The sequence below is a fragment of the Anser brachyrhynchus genome (genome assembly GCF_964034855.1).
Source record: "Anser brachyrhynchus genome assembly, chromosome: 2".
In the NCBI taxonomy this organism is placed as follows: Eukaryota; Metazoa; Chordata; class Aves; order Anseriformes; family Anatidae; genus Anser; species Anser brachyrhynchus.
Genome location: NC_137695.1, coordinates 123,706,184 through 123,719,005, shown reverse-complemented (window position 1 = coordinate 123,719,005; position 12,822 = coordinate 123,706,184). Strand labels below are relative to the sequence as shown.

General features: G+C 40.4%; 1 long non-coding RNA gene across 1 annotated transcript; it reads right to left on the bottom strand.

Moving 5' to 3' along the window:
- Window positions 1–2,317: 2,317 nt before the first annotated feature.
- Window positions 2,318–12,747, bottom strand: LOC308190751. Its single transcript, XR_013947471.1, has 3 exons — window positions 5,352–12,747; window positions 4,301–4,552; window positions 2,318–3,661 (listed from the first exon to the last, which is right to left on the bottom strand). It is a non-coding gene; the product is annotated as an uncharacterized lncRNA (long non-coding RNA).
- Window positions 12,748–12,822: the final 75 nt, after the last annotated feature.

The following is a 12,822-nucleotide window of genomic DNA, read 5'->3' as shown; positions in this document are numbered from 1 at the left end:
TCCAACTTGAAACTCTTGTCTGGTATACTTCCAGGCTTCTCGAGACCTCAGTTGCAAACATGCAATAATTCATGCCTGTTGTTTTGACTAGTATGGTCTTACTGTTTTTTGTTGTTGTTGTTTGTTTTCTGTTTGTTCGTTTGTTTTTGTTTTGTTTTGTTTACTCTCTAACTGTGCCTTTTTATATCTTTTTTTATATGTAGATGCAGGCTGTCTGAGGCCAGGACCCTCTTTTTGTTCTATGCCTACATAGAAGCTAAGAGAAGAGGGTAATGCAGTAACATCAATAACAGCATCAATGCATACATAATATTTATGCATACATAATATTATTCATTGTCAGTGGCTTTTAGGAATCACAGGCACCTTCGTGGCTTAACCACTTCATGAAGGTACCTTCTCTTTCCTCCTGTGCTCATGCCTTTCATTTAATGTCACTGATATCACAGCAAGTTCCTCTGCCTAGACAGCAGCAAGGACCTCACAAGGAAAGACTGTTTCAGTATCTAAGGACAGTTCTGTCCTCCGGCTACCGTCACACACTGAAGAAAGGAAAATGTTGGTAGGAGATAGAAATGAGTCTATTATATATCCTGTAATGATGCTGCTATAAAATCTCTGGATATGATTAGTATAGGTAATATAGACAGCATCATGATTCTTTTCAGCTGAGTTCCATGAAGAAATTGTAAAGAAAATAAAGAATAAAAATGCTTAATTCATTTATTAACTCAGTTGATTCAGTGAATACCTAGTGATTGCCAACCTGGATTAAAGTTTATATATCATTCAAGAACTCAAATATTGTTTTGCTTGGCAGGCAAAGGTTTAAGTAAACAGGTCTACCCTGAAGGTAGCAAGGAAAGATGATGCAATGTAGTTATTTATTAGCTTTGCTATTACTGTCTGGGAAATGGGCAAATAATGCCCTAATGCTTAGAAATTAAATGGGTTAAACTGCACTGCTTGGTCTCTGCCCAACTTCTTTATAAGTTCCTAGAAATAAGCTTCTTGGTAAACTTTATAATTTTCTGAAGTGCTTTATTCTCCTTTGGTACTTTGTGACGGTTTAAGCTCTTTTAAATATCAAGCCATTCATTTAGGTTTTGCAGTAAAACTACTCAGAACTTTTTATTTTTTTTCCCAGAAGATACTCCTCATTTAAACTCAAAGTTTCATACAGATGTACTAATTTGCTTTCACAGAGATCTACCAATTTGGACTGAGTTCTTTCCTGAAATGTTCAATGTTGACTGTTTAGTCACTTCAAGTGTGATATCTAAATATACATCTGATATTTTAAATCCAAACCCAAACATTTTGACACAGTATGCTCTCATAGTTCTTTCATTATTATTATTATTGTTGTCTTTTTTTTTTTTTTTTTTCCATTATAAGATGAAAGCAAATATTGAAATCTTAGAATACAGTAACTGGATGGTTCTCCTCTGGACAGATTTAATTTTATCCCTAGCTTAAATTAGTTATTTGAAAAACATATAAAAACCTCTTGATCTCAGGTTAGGGAAAAAAAAAAAAGTATTCCTTTAAAAAAGCAACTTAACTGACTTAACTAGGAAAAAAAATACTGAGAGTGAGAGAGGTTGGAACGAGTTGCCCAGGGAAGTGGTGGTGTCACCATCCCTGGGGGTGTTTAAGGAAATGTTGGATGTGGTACTTAGGGACATGATTTAGTGGGTGGCATTGGGGGTGGTTAAACCAGATGATCTTGAAGGTCTTTTCCAACCTGAATGATTGTATCGTTCTGTGTTGGATTCTGTGTTTGTTGTTCAAATCTGCTTTCCATTCGACTAGAAAATAATTTATGTAGTGGCGCATACCAATTTTACTTTCATAATACCCAACAGACACTAGTGTCGGATCTACACTCATAGTCACTCTGCTCACTTTCCTCTGCAATCTGTTTTACTACATGGTTATGAGTTCAAGTTTGCTCACAGGTTTTGACAGTGTCAGTACACCTAAACAACCATGGCATTACAGTTCTTTGCTACGGAGCTCACATGCAGAAGTAATGCAAACCAAATGAAGATATTCCTTGACCGTGTCTTTGAAACATTCCACTGGTTATCTCCTCTAAAATATATTTTAACTGACCATAGAAAGTGGGAGATCCCTTATCCAACATATATTCTTATCTGACTGAATTAGCGTAAAAACTTGCAAGAACAGTGCTTCAGTGTTAAATATTTGACACTAATCTAAAGCCTTGTTTTCTGGGTGTCGTTTTAGCATCAAGACAATGCATGCGAATGACGACATCTAACTTCAAAATTTTCAAGGTTTTCAGGTACTATCATTGTTTTTGTGTAAGTTTTATAAAATTATAGACTCTTAAATCAGTGACAAAACTCCTATTGTCTACTATTTTAAATACAGCGAGATTAAGACTACTGAAGTGATACAGCAAATCCTATTAAAGTCATTTATGATAGGACTTCAAAGTCAGTTAGGTACCTAATTCTCCTTTTATTATAGTTAAGATGAGGTGCATAAATAAATTGGCTTTGGGTCTTAGGGACTTTTGAAAATCCCACCCACTAGCATACGATTTGCAGTTTTGCATCTGACGTAGATCTGACTTCTCAAGGAAATAAATGTGCTTTATGTGATCATTTTGCCTGCCCATCTGTCTGTCAGTCCATCAGTCTGTCTCTTATCTGTCTCTCCCACTCAGAACTTTTGACTCTGACAGATATTGTTGACTACATTTGATGAGAAGGCCCAAAGAAACCAAGTTCTTCCAAAGCATAAGGTCAGGGAAAATAACACAGACTCTATTCTCTCTCTCCCCAAGAGCTGCAACATGAACTCAGCTCTTCTTAGTCCCCTCTTGCCTGCCCAGGTTAACCAGTCAGCATGCCTGCAGTTGAAAGCCACCACAGTCCCTCCGTCTCCACCAGGCCGAAGGTATGACCTTGGCTTTGGGAGCAAACAGTGCGGAGAAAGCAGTTGGCACTGTTCTGCTGGGGGTGGTGTCAAATTTGAAACAGATCCAGGCTAAACCAGGCATCATGAGTTTCACCCATCTAAAACCAGTCATTTACTAACTTCAGATAGCCAACGAGGAACAGTGGCTTCTCAATACAGCTTCTGAAAAAAATCTCTCAAAAAACATGCATTTTCACTGCAAATGAACTTCTTAAAGTTCCTCTCTGGACCCCCACAATTTTGACATCTTGCAAAGAGAAATCAATCAATCAGTTAGTAAAAGACATGTCCCTGGAGCAGCAGCTGTACTGAGAAGTTGATTTTGGTGACTACCCTGTACAAGGCTCTCCAATAAAGATTGGTGACGTGCTGCAGGCAGGATATGGACTGTGATTTCATTTTGGTTCACATGGGTAATATTTCTCATCCTCCATGTTTGCATCATCTTTATCCCGTGTGATCAGCCAACAGGACAAGTACCATGCCAGGAGGAAGCAGTGGAACTCCAATCCACAGGTCTCAGATCCAACTTTACTTCTCATGCTCAGGCTCTTTTGTAAATAAATTAATGCCTGGGTCCATGAAGCTTTATGTCATCAAGGCAGTGGACATGGTCAGTAAAAGTACAGTATGAAATCCAGTGGAGATGACTGAGCTTCAGCTAGAAACTGAGAAGCTGGTGTCAAATGAAATTAGGTCAGTTAATCATCTTAAAGAGTTGAGACAATACCAATTGGAGGCAGCATAGACCAGGTTTTAATCCAGTGTCAGAAAGGAAAAATAGGGCAGAAGCTATATATCTCACCTACTCAAAAGTATATTTATGAAGAGCATTTACAGAGAGTTGAAAACAGTTCTGTACCTCTCTGGAACCAACCATTTTCTTTTCCAGAAAAGATGCACCATTTATCGGTGGCTGATTTTTGTCTCGATATCTAAATCATTACAACGTAAATTCTATTTGAGGAAAATTATTTTTATTCACCTAGAGTGAGGCAACAGCGCAATATATTCCTCTCCACCTCATAAACCTATTTACCAGTAGGAATGAGGCCTACTGGTTGCATTAGTGTTTGGTTCATAAACAGATGTGAAAGCTTAGGCTACTGGGTAAGCCCAGACATAACATAAACTGGGCAGCAGTTTGTTAAATTGGTTTGATTCTGGTCATAGCACCTATGTTTAGACAGTCCAAAGCTTGTCTAGGTGAGAAGAGGCCTGTTGTTTCAAATAAGATGGTGGTCTGCTGAGATAGCATGCAGAACTAAATAGATACAAAACTAAAAGAAGGGCCATAAAATGGGTCAGATTTTTGGTCAGGAAGTCAAAACTAGCTGTGGATACTTACCCTTTGTGTTTCTGCAGGCACAAATGTGTTCATGGTGAACCTGGATAACTTGTTGCAGTATCTGCAGGTGCCCGTTTCTATGTTAAGTTTTTAATCACAGGTATCAGCTTGCATATGATTTTCCCAGTGGTTCAGAGAATCAATGATATATATTCTCATGTGAAAAGTAGATTTAACTCCTCTTTACACAGAAGCAGTAAACTTCATAGATTTTTGAGGAAAGTGAATGTCTTCAGAGCTTCAGCATCTCCCCTGAACAAAATATACCATGTACTAATTATTTCCCTGGAAATTGTTTTAGTAATCTTTGCATTACTATCTTATTTGCCAAATATATATATATATATTTTTATATATATATATATAAAATATATATATTATATATATATTTCTGTGACTCTGCTTACTAATAGATCATATAAATGAAAATCATATCAATGAAAAACATATCAATAAAAATCAATGCCATTCTTATCTCCACAGCACTGGTAATAAATGATACTCATGGAATATAAGAAAATGCAGACTTGCTGAGGAAATAAAATTAAACATTAATTTTACAGGGGTCATTGAAGTCAATAGCACTGCAATTTGATTTCATTTTTAAGGCTTAAATCTCTACAGAAGTGGTTCTCAGCTTTTCTGTGCCTGGAACCCCTTCATCTTCCAGTTCCCTTCTCATTCCCTGGGAATCTAACTCAGACTCTCATATCCCCAATATTTCTGTATTTTCTCTGGTGTTCAATGAGTATCTGTGTTTACTGTCAGCAGTACTGATATTGTTTTATTGTTATTTTCTTGCTACTTATTCAGATGAAACACTATGTCAGGTATACTACTCTCTGTATTTAGAATTCAGAGTTTAAATTCAAAGCAAACTTATTTACTACATACATCTCAGTAGATTCTATGTGTTAAATTACATTTAATACATCCATTTTTTCTAAAGTAATATTTTTCAGCAATTGCTGCAAATGTTTTATTTTTCCCAAAACGTCCCTTTTCCAAAAGATAAAAATAATATTTTTCCGTGCCTTTGAAATTTTCATACCTCATGCAGGCTTCCTCAAACTACTGTAGCAGCTTACAACACAACAGCAATGTTTATTCAGTGACGAGAGAACTGCTCTGCAGTCCTTCCTTCTTTCTATCTTTGTATATTATGCTTGTAAAATATATAAGCTGTTCCTGGAGCAGGATCCTGAACCAAAGTTCCTGCTGTTAGTACTCTGATTGTTCTGCTCTCCAGTCAGGTTCATCTTACCATGCACTAAGACCCAAATAACTCTAGCGAAATATGTGTACTAGAAGTAAAGGACAGAGTGTTCTCATAGTATCATTTTAGAGCGATTAAGGATTTTTTTTTTTTTTTTTTGAGATAAGCATTTGGAGGTGGAGGAGGGGAATCAAACCTGGGGTTTTTACAGTCCTGGCAAATGTTCTAACCAGCAAGTGGCGTTAATATAAACCGATTCCTCCCATTCTCCTCCAGATGCTATGTTTTAATGACAGATATTGATTTTCTTGTTTTTTGTTATGTTTTGTTTGTTTGATCGATTGTTTGTTTGTTTGTTCGTTTGTGCAAAATTGCAGGACAGGACTCCGAGAAGGGTACACCTTGAGAGCTCAGAATCAGGCACCCAACTCCCTGCCGGTAAAACTCCATTTAGAAGAACCTAGCTCTTCCCAGGCAAAAATTTGCTAAGTCAGGGCAGTGGATGCTGCTTCTGTGCCAGGACTTGTATTTATTACCCTGTGTATCCTGCTGCATACCACAAACAGGACTAAAGAGTTAACAGAACTAAGGAGTTGCCGAGTGCAATCAAGTCAGGTACAAAGAAGCGGAGAACCACACCTTGAAACAACATGCTTTTATTGAGTATTTGGCAGTAAGGGAAAAGAAACTGTAATTTGCTACGGTAAATCATAACTCGTAGAGGGCTGCTGAAGGCAGTAACTATATGCCTAGAATAGATTCAGGGAGAAAGACAAGGCATTTGAACGCACAAATATTCACCCTATTGATTCTGCTTGTTGATTTTGCTCTCAGCTTTTCAGTGGCTGTCAGCCTCAGAAACCTGAGTTAGCATCTTTTATTGCTTTTATACAATAGAAATCTTGACAAACTGCAAAAGCAGCAAAAAATTATGATCATAGGTCCCAGGGAGGGACACTGCAGCCAGCCAGACCAAACACACAGTCACAGACAGACATTGTGAAATGCACAGATGCAGGCAGGGAATAATGAGAAGTTTGCGGAAGAGCTGTTCTGTTTGCTAGCTTTTCTTTCCTTTTTTTTTTTTTTTTTTGGCTCCTCCTCACCATTAGTTTACAGAAGCTCTGCAGTGAAAACGCTGTGAAATTAGTTAGATAAACTTCAACTAAAAATGATGGATAAGTGGAAAACTGAAAGGTGAAATTAAAGCCTGCAGTCTTCAATTAAATGTGAAGCTGATAGGTAAATCCTTTCCAATAGGTACAGGCACAAATTTATTTGGAAGAAGGGAAGAGACAAAAGGGTGAAGAGAACCTACACAGGTCTTTCCTCCCTTTCTTTAAGCACCTATAGTGTGATATATATTCTCCCAGCCATATGTCAGGGCTGGGCCTGGCCATTATCGCTTCTTTAACATGCCCAGACTTTGAGGGGATGCCCGTAAATCTGGTAGTTATTAAACCATCACCTCTGCAAAATGGTTTGGTGTGCGTGATTCACACTCTTGCTACAGCAAGGCAGCAGGATCAAAATCTCTCCCAATCAACATACACTCTTTGAGTTACCCTACCAGTTCCTCATCACAAGTGTTTTTCATCATCTCTTCACACACCAAGGGTTGCAGTGTTTTACAAGGCAGATTAATTAAACTTGATTTAATTTAACTAGAGGCTTGAGGTAGGCTTATACTATGCTTTTGTTTGTTTTAAAACTTTTGCTTTCATACCAAGTTGTTTTTGTAAATAATCTACTGTGCTATAAAATCACAGACAAGTTCTCTGCCAGTGTTCTTACCATCAATTCTCTCCTGAGATTGCCTAATCACATTTTAGTGTGAAACTTTTAAAGGCTATTGCTAAGTTACTGACACCTGCTAACCCTGCTGTAAGGAATATTACAAGCTTTAAGGTCTAGTACAGTAAGAAGAAGTTTTGAGCAACGCTGTCAGCACAAATGAGTAGGCAGACCATGAGAAAGATGGATCATGGAGAAATTCAGACAAAAATCAGAAAGCATTTACTGCAGCAACCAGAGCTGTTAAACCTTGGGGTTTACATCTTCAGCACTACTGTCACGTGCTGCAGCATTCCTATAGGATCAATACAGAGAAGGATGACAGAGAATCATAGAATGGTTTGGGTTGGAAGAGACCTTAAAGATCATCTAATTCCAACCCCCCTCCCGTGGGCAGGGATGTCACCCACCAGACCAGGTTACTCAAAGCCCCATCCAGCCTGGTCTTGAACACTTCCAGGGATGGGGCATCCACAGCTTCTCTGGGCAACCTGTGCCAGTGCCTCACCACCTCACACTAAAGAATTTCTTACTAATATCTAATCTATTTCTATTAGAATTAGTTTAAAGCCATTACCACTTGTCCTATCACTACAATCCCTGACAAAGAATCCCTCCCCAGCTTTCCTGTAGGCCCCTTGTAGGTACTGGAAGGTTGCTACAAGGTCTTTCTGGAGTCTTCTCTTCTCCAAGCTGAGCAACCCCAGCTCCCTCCGTCTGTCTTCATAGGAGAGGTGCTCCAGCCCTCTGATCATCTTTGTGGCCCTCCTCTGGACTTGCTGTAATAGGTCCATGTCCTTTTTGTGCTGGGGGCCCCAGAGCTGAACGCAGGGCTCCAGGTGGGGTCTCACGAGAGCAGAGTAGAGGGGGACAATCACCTCCCTCACCCTGCTTGCCACACTGCTTTTGATGCAGCCCAGGACATGCTTGGCTTTCTGGGCTGCAGGCACACATTGCATGTTTAGCTTCTCATCCAGCAGTACCCCCAAGTCCTTCTCAGGGCTGCTCTCAATCCATTCTCCACTCAGCCGGTATTTGTGCTTGGGATTGCCTCAGCCCAGATGCAGACATCTATTATACATTTTTTTTTCTGTTCAAAATGGTCAGCCTTCAGATAAAATAATGAGTTCTTGATTTGGTTTTGCTTAGCTTGAAAGATTTATTTCTTCCATCCCTATTGAAACAGTAATATTCCAAACTACTGTCTGCGAACAGACTCATGACAACCTGGTAGTCCCATTGATTTGACTCTCTGTTCTATATGTCACTGGAAGCTTGCATTTGTACAGGAGTTTGCTTGCACAGGAATGTTATTTTTACCTGTAAATGATAAATACATGAGTGATAAGTAGTATTTTTCCATGTGACATGCAATTTCATGTCTCCCTAGTTAATACAGGGTAACACAATTCTTCTCAAATGCCTCTCCACCTTGGAAGAAGTAGAGATATGTGAAAATACTTTATTTATATATTTATTTATTTATTTTGGTAGAGAAAGACTATTTTATGTTACCTGTGTATGTCTCTTTAAGGAGAAAGGCAAGGCGAAAGAGCAAGCCATCTGGCACTCTGTAAAACAGTTCTCCCAGTTGTTGCCCTGATTTCCTGACTAACACTGCTGCACTTACACTTTTGTGGATTCTTCATTAAGAAAATAATAAAAAATAAGTGGTCAAAGATCTGAAAATTAAACATTCCATGATGTCTTTTTCTGCACAGGTTTAAACAAGTTAACTAGAACTAACTTACAGAGTTGCTGACTACTGGCTGTCCTCACTGACTGAAATTAAATGTTCAGCATCTCTGAAGGTTCAATTTTTAGTCTCAATCCTATTGAAATTGTATGTTAACGCTAGTTTACATGTGTGTGCGGAAGACAAGGTCCTTCTATTTCATAATATTCACAGAAAGAAAATATAACTGCTACTGTAGGGTTGAAATTAAAGAAAAAAAAAGTTTAAGATATTTTATAGTGTCCTGTAAAAAACAAAGGAGCACGGACTCGCACTTTTTGAAGAGAAAACCTGGGTCTTTCTTTTTTTTTTTCTTTTTTTTTTTTTTTAATCTTTTCTCATTTGAAAAGAAAGAAAAAATATTTTCTCATTTGCTTCAAAAGCTTTGCTATGAATATACTAGAAACTCTCACAGCTCCTACTTCCTGACCACTCTGAACTTTAGCCAGGACAATTATAAGGATCCCCTTGCACTGAGTACTATAGAAATACACAACAAATTTATTTCAACAGCGTCAGGGTTTCGCACACAAGCAGTATGTTATGAGGCTGGAATCCTCATAACCTGTGCCCTGTTCTCAGTCTACTTAACTGTGTTTTTTTTTGTTTGCTTGCTTTCTTTTTTTTTTTTTGTAACTTAAAAAATATATTTTAAAGCCTTAGAAACATCCCATAGTATAATACTATGAAGTTTGTATTAATACATATTTTCTTACATACAGTGTAGGGAAAGGGGAATTTTTGAGATACAAGAACCCAGTCTTGGTATAATTCAGAAAAGTAATTGACATTGGACAATAAATAGGCCATAAAATACCTGTTAAGCCTTATCTCCTCTGAACTTTAAAAGTTTTCGAGGTAGTGAGTTGTCCCATTAAAATAATTATTTCTAAAAGATATGGCATGTAAATGCTTTTCATACATCTTTGACCAGAAAAATAACTTTTGAGTCATAGATCATGTCTATAAAATCTCTGGAACAACCTGAGGCCTGCCTGCAATACCACTCTGTGACCCAAGACTTCATTTCTGGGCCAAGTGCTGACTTTCACAGCACACCCAAAGCTGCTCTGCCCATTTTCCGAATGAGCTCGTGGGATCTTCGGTGCAACTGGCAAGTGGATGGGAGTTTGGAGTATGTACTGTGAGTCTTCTCATGTGAGGACAGCTAAAGAAAAAACAGCTTAAGCAGATACCGGTGAAGTCTGTAAACTCCAGAAAGATTGTGTTTCTGCCACCTTTTATATACATATCCATAATATATATACATGTATATATATACATATGTACATGTACGCATGTATTTTGCAGTCAGTCTAAAATAGCTGGCTATGCAACACTTGAACTCTTGCCATGGAAGACCTATTAAAGTTATGACGCAGGTTTTACACAAATTTAAAGTTTCTGCTGAAGGAGTACTAATTCCAGCTATCTTGAAAAAGTCTGTCACAAGAATTTGCCAGAATCCAGGATCTAAGAGATACTGCTACAGCTGCAAGTCTTTGCTGCAGCAGTAAATCATCAAGGCCCAAGGACGCCAGCAAGGCAACAAAAAGGAGTATTTAATGTAAGAGCTCCCAGGCTCTTGAGCCTTTTTCTGGGTTTCAAACCTCATGCCGCCCCTCTCAGCACCAGCAGGACATCCCCTCTTGTGACGAGGATGGGCACAACTCCTTTTGGGGGGATAAAAGCAACCAAACCAAAACAACAGGAGATCATAGAATCATAAAATCATGATGGTTGGAAGAGACCTCCAAGATCATCTGGTCCAACCACCTCCCTACCACAAACATCACCCCCTAAAATATGTCCCTAAGTATCACATCCAACCTTTCCTTAAACATGCCCAGGGACGGTGACTCCACCACTTCCCTGTGCAACCCATTCCAATGCCAAACCACTCTTTCTGTGAAGAAATGTCTCCTAATTTCCCACCTGAACCTCCTCTGGTGCAACTTGAGACCATTCCCTCTTGTTCTATCTCTAGTTATCTGTGAGAAGAGGCCGACCCCTCCTTTCAGGTAGTTGTAGAGAGCAGTAAGGTCTCCCTTGAGCCTCCTGTTCTCCAGACTAAACAACCCCAGTTCCCTCAGCCGCTCCTCACAGGACTTGTGCTCCAGGCCCTTCACCAGCTTCGTAGCCCTTCTCTGGACACACTCCAGGGCCTCGATGTCCTTCTTGTACTGAGGGGCCCAAAACTGAACACAGTACTTGAGGTGCGGCCTCACCAGAGCAGAGTACAGCGGGACGATCACCTCCCTGGTCCTGCTGGCTGCACTATTCCTGACACAAGCCGGCATGCCGTTGGCCTTCTTGGCCACCTGGGCACACTGCCAGCTCATGTTCAGGCAAGCATCAATCAGCACCCCCAGATCCTTTTCCTCTGCACAGCTTTCCAGCCACTCTGCCTCAAGCCTGTAAGTGTCGCATGGGGTTGTTGTGACGAAAGCGGAGGACCTAGCACTTAGCCATGTTGAACCTCATCCCTGTCTAGGTCCCTCTGCAGGGCCTCCCTACCCTCTGGCAGATCAACACTTCCCCCCAGCTTGGTGTCAACTGCAAACTTACTGAGGGTGCACTCAATTCCCTCATCCAAGTCATCAGTAAAGATATTAAAGAGGATGGGCCCCAACACCGCCCCCTGGGGAACACCACTGGTGACCTGTTGCCAGCTGGATTTCACTCCCTTCACCACCACTTTCTGGGCCTGGCCATCCAGCCAGTTTTTAACCCAGCAAAGAGTGTACCTGTCCAAGCCATAGGCTGCCAGCTTCTCCAGGAGAATACTGTGGGAGACCATGTTAAAGGCCTTGCTGAAGTATAGGTAGGCTATGTCAGCAGGCCTTCCCTCATCCACCAGGCGGGTCACCCGGTCATAGAAGGAGATGGGGTTGGTCAGGTAGGACTTGCCTTTCATGAACCCATGCTGACTGGGCCTGATCCCCCGGTTGTCCTGCACATGCTGTGTGATTGCATTCAAGATGAGCTGTTCCATCACCTTTCCTGGCACCGAGGTCAGGCTGACAGACCTGTAGTTCCTGTAGCTCCTCCTTATGACCTTCCTTATAGATGGGAGTCACATTAGCAAGTCTCCAGTCATCTGGGACTGCTCCAGATTACCATGACTGCTGATAGATGATGGAAAGCAGCTTGCAATCACATGCCATGCTGTGTAATGTGCTCACATTGCTTGAGCAGGGGGATTGGACCAGATGATCTCTGAAGGTCCCTTCCAACTTCAACCATTCTGTGATTCTGTGATCCACCAGCTCTCTCAGCATCCTTGGGTGGATCCCATCTGGCCCTGTGGACTTGTGACAGTCCAGGTGGAGCAGCAGGTCTCAAACTGTTTCCATCTGACTCACGGAGGGGTTCTTCTGCTCCCTGTCCCATACTTCCAGGTCGGGAGGCTGAGTACCCTGAAAATAAGTGGTCTGGCTAGTAAAGACAGATGCAAAGAAGGCATTAAGAACCTCAGCCTTTTCCTTATCCTCAGTAGTCATGTTCCCCCCTGCATCCTGTAAAGGATGGAGATTCTCATTGCCCTTTCTCTTACTGTGAATATATTTGTAAAAACATTTTTGTTATCCTTTACAATAGTGGCCAGGTTGAACTCGCGATGGGCTTTAGCATTCCTGATTTTTTGCCTGAATATGCTGGTAATTTCCTTGTGCTCTGCCTGAGTTGCCTGCCCCTTCTCCCAGCAGACATAACCTCTCTTTTTCCCCAGGAAACTCAGCAAAAGTTCCCTGCGATGCGTTGAAAGCAGAAAGTTCT